The sequence below is a fragment of the Orycteropus afer genome, unplaced genomic scaffold (assembly GCF_000298275.1).
Source record: "Orycteropus afer afer isolate SDZICR_OR568_19922 unplaced genomic scaffold, OryAfe1.0 scaffold00056, whole genome shotgun sequence".
NCBI lineage: Eukaryota > Metazoa > Chordata > Mammalia > Tubulidentata > Orycteropodidae > Orycteropus > Orycteropus afer.
The window spans coordinates 680,058-688,058 of record NW_006921643.1 but is presented as its reverse complement, the minus strand read 5'-3'; positions in this window follow the sequence as shown (position 1 = coordinate 688,058).

Below are 8,001 nucleotides of genomic sequence, written 5' to 3'. Positions count from 1 at the left end.
AGACAACACTGGCATAATTTCTGTGAGATACAAGAAAAAAAATCATTCAACTTAGAATTGATATCTAGGAAAACTATCTTTCAAGAACAAATTCAAAATAAAGATATATTTGCACAAAAACTGAACATTTACTGCCGATGGACTTTCACTGAAATAACTTCTAAAATATGTGCATCAGGAAGAAAGAAAACTACCCCAGAAGGAAGATATGAAATGGAAAAAAAGAATGAAGAAAGAAAGAAAATGGTAAAGATGCAGATAAATTTAAACCAAAATTGGCTGTGCAAAACAATAACATTACTGTCTAATTTGCAGAGCTATAAAATTTAATTTAGAATTAAAATCCTGGCATACAAAAACGTACAGATCAGAACAGGAGTGACCGGAATTTAAAACATTCTAAGATTCTTATTTTGGTTAGGGAAAAAGGAAATATACTATCTTTTGACTTACAAAATTAAATTTATATACATACATACATATGTATTTACTCACTATAAGAGCAGTTTGGAGTATAAAACAAAAAAACAAACTCACTGCCAATGAGTTGATTCTGATTCATAGGGACCTCCCTTGGGTTTCCAAGGCTGTAAATCTTTAACAGAAGCAGATTGCCTCATCTTTCTTTCACGGACCAGCTATTGAGTTCAAGCCATCGACCTTTTGGTTAGTAGCCAAATGTCTTAACCACTACACTACCAGAGCTCCTTAGTAAGTGATATATAATGACTAAATTAGTAGAGAGGGAAAGTACGAAATGAGAGAAAAGGAAAAAAAAATCCAAAAGAATCGCAAAACACTAAACATAAGATGTTAGAAAAGAATCCAAATACACCAGTAAACTCATTGCCGTCCAGTCATATCCAACTCCTAGCAACCCCTCCTTGGATTTCCAAGGCGATATCACTACGGAAGTAGATTGCCCAATCTTCCTTCCAAGGAGTGGCTGGTGAATTTGAACAACCAGCCTTCTGGTTAACAGTCATGTGTGTTAGGCACTACGTCAAACCCTTCAGAGAAAATACTAGCTATTAGATTAGATTAAAAAGTAAGATTTAAATATATGTTGTATATAAGATGTAACTAAAGCAAGAATATAAAAAGTTGAAAACAACACAAAAAAATTGTATCAGCTGTCTTAGAGGAAAAAAAGACCCCAGATTCAAACATGTTCTTATAGAGACCCTTTTATTAAGACTTAGTAGATAGGACAAAGATAAAGACAATCATCCAGGATGAGGGAAACCATCCAAATTACACAGTATAAGAGGGTTAATGGAGTCACCTGAGTCATGGCCTTGGGGCTATTTATATATGATAGAAACTAAAGGAAATCATCACAAAATCATGATTGATGGCAGATCAATTCATCATGATTGCAGCCTGGATCCCAGAAAAGGGGAAAAGACCATGATTGGGATATATACATAATTGAAGATTATAAGGGGTTGCAGGACTGGTTCTGGACCTTCACCATAAATGGTGGTCTGAGTATAACTCATGACCATGCAGCCCTGAGTCACAGCCACAAGGCAGCTACAAGAAAATACCAGCACCTCAACCTTTAATTTAAATTAGATAATGTGTCCCTATTTTCAGTAAATCATTAAGGACATACCCAGGCAAATTCTCTAGTATTTTTTGTGAGCATAATCTACTTTTCAACCACACTCTTCCTGAAGACAAACTGCCCCTCCCTAGGTTTGTCCAGAAATTTATAAGCATAGCTGGTTTAATGGTCAGAAAGAACTTATGTCAAGCCTCAAAATGAAATCAGGGCCCCCACTGTAGACTGCTAAACTATGACCTTGATTATATCCCTCCTGAATTTAGAGAGCATCTAAAGAATAGATTTGATACATTGAATAGCAATGACCAAAAACCAGAGGAATTGTGAGATGACATCAAGAACATCATCCGTGAAGAAAGCAAGAGGTCATTAAAAAATAGGAAAGGAAGAAAAGGCCAAAATGGATGTCAGAGGAGACTCTGAAACTTGCCCTTGAATGTAGAGTAGCTAAAGTAAATGGAAGAAATGACAAGATAAAAGAGCTGAACAAAAGATTTCAAAGAGCAGCTTGAGAAGATAAAACCAATTATTACAGTGAAATATTCAAAGAACTGGAGTTGGAAAAACAAAAAAGAACACACTTGGCATTTCTCAAGCTCAAAGAGCTGAGGAAAAAATGTAAGCCTCAAGTTGCAATACTGAAAGACTCTATGGGCAAAATATTGAATGATGCAGGAAACATCAAAAGAAGTTGGAAGGAATACACAGAGTCACTGCTGAAAGGGCAGGGAGGCCACATCTTCTGACCTCCTCTAACCCCACAAGAGGAAGACAGAATCACCATCAATAGCCCAAGGACTGTTCCTGCAAGACCAGACATGTTGCCTCCCTCCTGCCCTTTCACTAACCATTCTTCCCAAAACACCCACCACCTTCTCCTGGGTCTGATAATTCACTGCAGTGACCACACAGAACTCACACATTATGGGGTTTATTAGGGAAGGACCAGGCTATAATTCAAGTTCAGGAAAAATGCTCAGTCTCTCTCAGCCCACTGTCTCTCAGCCAACAATCTCTCACAGTCTCTCTCCCAGCAGTGTGTGTCCCTCGGTGTCTCACTTAGCAATGCATGTCTCTCATGTCTCTTTCCCAGCAGCGTGTGTCTCTTTCAGCAGCACATCTTCCTCAACCAGCAGTCAGAGAGAGCTCTCTGCCTCTAGGAGGCCTCCTTTTGAGGCTGGCAGAGTGGTCAAACTAACCAATCATAACATCAAAATTCTAAGCACCTGAGAGAGAGTGCGGGAACCTCCCAGAACATTGCTGTGCCACATTCAACAGAAATACCCTGGGTGGATAACTTACAATCAGGAGCTCCTCAGCTGCTCACAGCAAATTCCACCATGGAGCTTACAAAGACTTATGGGTAGAAAAGCCACACTAAGAAATTTAGTACACCACAGTCACCATACCAAAAAGAATTGGTTGATGTTCATCCATTTCAGGAGGTGGCATATGATCAAGAACCAATGGTATTGAATGAAGAATTCTAGGCTGTTCTGAAGGAATTGGTGAAGAACAAGACTCCAGGAATTGACAGAATACCCACTGAGATACTTCAACAAACTGCTGCCATGCTGGAGGCACTCACTCAGCTATGCCAAGAAATTTCAAGACAGCTACCTGGCCAACTGACTGGGAGAGATCCATATTTGTACCCATTCCAAAGAAAGGTGATTCCACAGAATGTGGAAATTATTGAACAATGTCATGAATATCACACACAAGAAAAATCTTACTGAAGATAATTAAAAATGGTTGCAGCAGTATATTGACAGAAACTTCCAGAAATGCAAGCTGGGTTCAGAACAGGAACATAGAATGAGGGATATCATTGCTGATGTCAGATGGATCTTGGCTCAAAAGCAAAGAACACCAGAAAGATGTTTACTTATGGTTCATTGACTACACAAAAGCATTTGATAGTGTGGATCATACCAAATTGTAGATAACATTGAGGAGGATGGAAATTCCAGAACACTTAATTGTACTCATGAGGAACCTGTACATAGACCAGGAGGTGGTTGTTTGAACAGAACAAGGAGATGTTGCATGGCTTAAAATCAAGAAGGGTGTGTGTCAAGGTTCTATCCTTTCACCACACCCATTCAATTTGTGTGCTGAGCAAATAATCCAAGAAGCTGGATTATATGTAGAAGAACTTGACATCAGGATTGGAAGAAGACTCATTACCAACCTGCGATACGCAGATGACCCAACTTTGCTTGCTGAAAGTAAGGATGACTTGAGGCACTTACTGATGAAGACTGAAGACTATAGTCTGCAGTATGGATTACATCTCAATGTAAAGAAAACAAAAATCTTCACAACTGGACCAATAAGCATTGTCATGATAAATGGAGAAAAGATTAAAGTTGTCAAAGACTTCATATTACTTGGTTCTACAATCAACGCCAATGGAAGCAGCAGTCAAGACATCAGATGATGTATTATTGCATTGGGCAAATCTGCTGCAAAAGACCTCTTTCAAGTGCTGAAGAGCAATGATATCTCCTTGAAGACTTACACCTAACCCAAGCCATGTTATTTTCAATCAGCTCTTATGCATGTAAGAGCTGGACAATGAACAAGGAAGACTGAAGAAGAGTTGATGCTTTTGAGCTGTGGTGTTGGCAAAGAATACTGAGAGTACCATGGACTGCTAAAAGAACTAACAAATCTGTCCTGGAAGAAGTACAGCCAGAATGCTCCTTGGATGCAAACACAATCAAATTTCGTTTCACCTACTTTGGCCATTGTCAGAAGGAACCATTCCTTGGAGAAGAATATTATGCTTGGTAAAGTGGAGGGTCAATGAAAAAGGAGAAGGTCCTCAACAAAATGGATTGACACAGTGGCTACAATGATGGGCTCAGGTGTAGCAGGGATCATGAGGCTGGCACAGGACTGGGTAGTGTTTCATTTTGTTGTACATAGGGTCACAATGAGTTGGAGACTACTTGACTCAATGGCACCTAACAATAACAACACTGTAGACTGTAGCCTTCCACAAACCAAGTTCTAATTAGAATTTTGGAATTTGGAAAGTTTGGAATTGAAGTTCTAATATGCAAGTAAATGCTGCAAGTAAATGCTAACCAAAAGATGATTATTCTAGCTGTGTTGCTGTCAGACCAGGTGCATTTTACAAAAAAAAAATAATAATAATAACTAGACATGTATATAGTCACTATATGTTTAATGGAACTCTAGTGGCACAATGCCTAAGGCATTTGACTGCTAACCAAAAGTTTGGTGGGTCAAACCCACCAGCCACTCCTCAGAAGGAAGATGGGGCAATCTACTTCTGTAAATATTTACCACACTGGAAACCCAGTGGGGGTCAGTAGGAGTCAGAATCAGCTCAATGACAGTGTTTTTTTTTTTTTTGGTATATGTTTAAAAAAAATTTTAAATTATTCCCTCAATAAATATTTTTTGAGAACCGAGTATGTACTAAGCATTGTTTAGACACTAGGGATTGTATTGGAGCTTAAATTCTAAAGCTGTTGGATTTGTGGAAGGCTGTGGTCTACAGTGGGAACCCTAAATCCATTTTGAATTTCAACATAAGTTCAGATGGCAGTTGAGTTCTTTCTGACCTTCAACATTGTGGCTACGTACAGACAAATTCCAGGACAAACCTAGGGAGGGGCAGTTTGCACTCAGGAAGAGTGTGGTCAAAAGCAGATTATCCACACATAAAGAGCTAGGGAACTTGCCTAAATGTGTCCTTTTCTAATTTAAATTAAGTTTGGGGTCTTGGTATTGTTTGGTAGTCACCTTGTGGCTAAGACTCAACTCATGAATCTTATCTCAACTTCTTCCACCTAGGCAGGTGGTTCAAAGCCCAGAACCAAGCCTTTTCTATCTTCAGTTATATACTTATCCCAATTATGGTCCTTTCCCTGCTTCTGTAGTCCCGCCTGCAAATGATGAATCAATCTACCACCAATCATGATTTTTGTAATGATTCCCTTTGTTTTCTCTCACTCATATATAATTAGAACCAGGGGCATGACTCTGCAGACTCCATTCAGCTTTCTGTGTTGTGTATATGCTGATGTTTTCCCTCATCCTAGATAACTGTCTTTGTTTTATTTTTGTCTTGTCCAAGTCTTAATAAAAGTGTCTCTACTGAACCTGTTTGAATCTAAGGTCTCTTTTTACCTATTATAGAATACAACAGTGAATAAAACAAACAAAAAAATTATAGGAAGAGTATTTAAAATTCTAACCTTGTATGTATTGTTGTTGTGTGCCAATGATTGTTTCTAACTCATGGTAACCCTATAGGGCAGAATAGAACTGCCCCACAGGATTTCCTAGGCTGTAAATCAAGTCTTTTTTGTTTTTTTTCCAGTGTAATGGGCTGGTGCGTTCAAACTATTGGTCTTGCAGTTAGTAGCTGAGCACTTAACCATTGTGCCACCAGGTCTCCTTAAGTTTGTGTGTGTGGTATTAATTTTGTGTGTCAACTTGCCTGGGCCTGGTTGAGTGGCTGGGCAGCTGGATGTAGTATTCCCCATGATGAGACTGGTAATCAACTCCATGGTGGAATCTACTATGAGTAGCTGAGTAGCTGCCTTAGGGACTGTGGTCTGTTTCCTGTATATAAGGAGAAGCTTTGGGAAGTGGTCTCTAGCTTATGGCAAGCTTGAACCCTGCATGTAGCTGTTCAGCAGCCTGCCATGCTCTGCCAACCTTGGGACTTTCAATGGTCTTGAATTAATGGCCTGCCGTGTGATTTGGTAACATTGTGACCATGCCTTTTACTTGTCAGCCTTGGGTTTATGAGTCTCAGCAGCCAGCAGCTGTCAGTGAACAAAAGCCTCAACTCCAGTGGGCTGGGAGCAGGAGGCAGAGCTGAAGCTCAAGGTTGAGGGCTTTCACCCAGCCGCTAGAATCTGGCACTTTGAACCTGGACTTACTGCCTCCAAACTGTAAGAAAATAAACTCCCGTTTCTTCAAGCCATCCCATTTGTGGTATATTCCTGTCAGAGGGGCAGGGCACTAGGTAACCAAAACAGTATGTGACACATTTCAAACCTGAAAGAACAAAATATTGAATGATGAAATTGACAAGTCTACCTTGATAATAGGAGACTTTTATATATTATTATATTTTATTTAACATACTTTTCTTAAGGTGCTCTCCTGGCTTAGTGCCTAAGGCATTTGACTGTTAACAAGAAGGCTGGTGGTTCAAACCCACCAGCCACTCCTCAGGAGGAAGAATGGGCAATCTACTTCCGTAGAGATATAGGCTCAGAAACCCAAGGATGGGTCACTATGAGTCAGATATGACTTGACTGAAGTGAGTTTGGTTTGCTTTATACCTTTCTTTAATGAAAAAAGCTCCTTTTACAAAGCTCTGGTGTTGTAGTGGTTAAGGCATTTAGCTGTAACCAAAAGGTTGGTGGTTCAAACCTGTCAGCTGCTCCATGGAAGAAAGATGAGATGATTGGCTTCCTTAAAGACTTATAAGCTTGGAGTCCTGGTAAGATGGCAGAATAGGCAGAGAGACTGCACAGATTCTCTTCAACAAAGAAAAGGGGAACCAATTAACACTGATACAAAAGATAATCCTGGGCCCTGAGCTTTGAAGGAAAAGACATAGATGTGGACTAAACTTCAACTAGCAGTAGAACTTGCATGAAAACACCAAAAGAGGAGACATATGTAATTGCGATCTGTCAGTGATCCTGATGACACAGACAGTTGGGATATTGTCGAGTGGTGTTAGGACCTAAGAATTAACTTAAAAACTAACACTGCTACCCAGGGACTGCAAGGAGGACTGCACTGGTGGCTGGTGAATAAAAGGGGAAGCAGTGAAGGGCTGAGCTGTGGACTTTTGTCTGTCAGAAGGGGGAATCCATTTTGAATGTTTGCAAGTGGTTTGATCATTTTGGATACTTAAAGCAACAGCATTCTCCCACATTCCAGTGACTAAAGAATAGGTTTCACTTGCCAGGAACCACAAGGTGATTCTGGATGCCAGTGACTGGAAAGGTGCGATATTCCCCTTGTTACTCTTATATCCCACAACCTCTTGGTGCAGCCATCCCTCACTCCCACCCACTTTCTGGGCTGGCAAGAATTCCATCCCAGTCTGTGTGCTTGGTTGGAGCCTGGGTGCCCTGTCCCACTCTGCCCAGATTTTTTTTTTTTTTTTAGTTTCGTTTTGTCTGTATTAAAATTATTATTATTATTGCCCTTTTTATGATGATTCTTAATTCTTCCCTTCCCAAGTTCTAGTTTTCAGCTTTTTCTCTCTTCAATGTTCTTAGTCACCATTTTTTCTTTCTCTTGGTTAACCCCATTCCTTATTTTTCTTTTTGCATTATTCACATTTTTTCTTCATTGCTCTTCTACTCTACCTTTTTTTTTTTCTTATTGCTCTCTCCCTAGATATTGTGGGGTTATTTTTT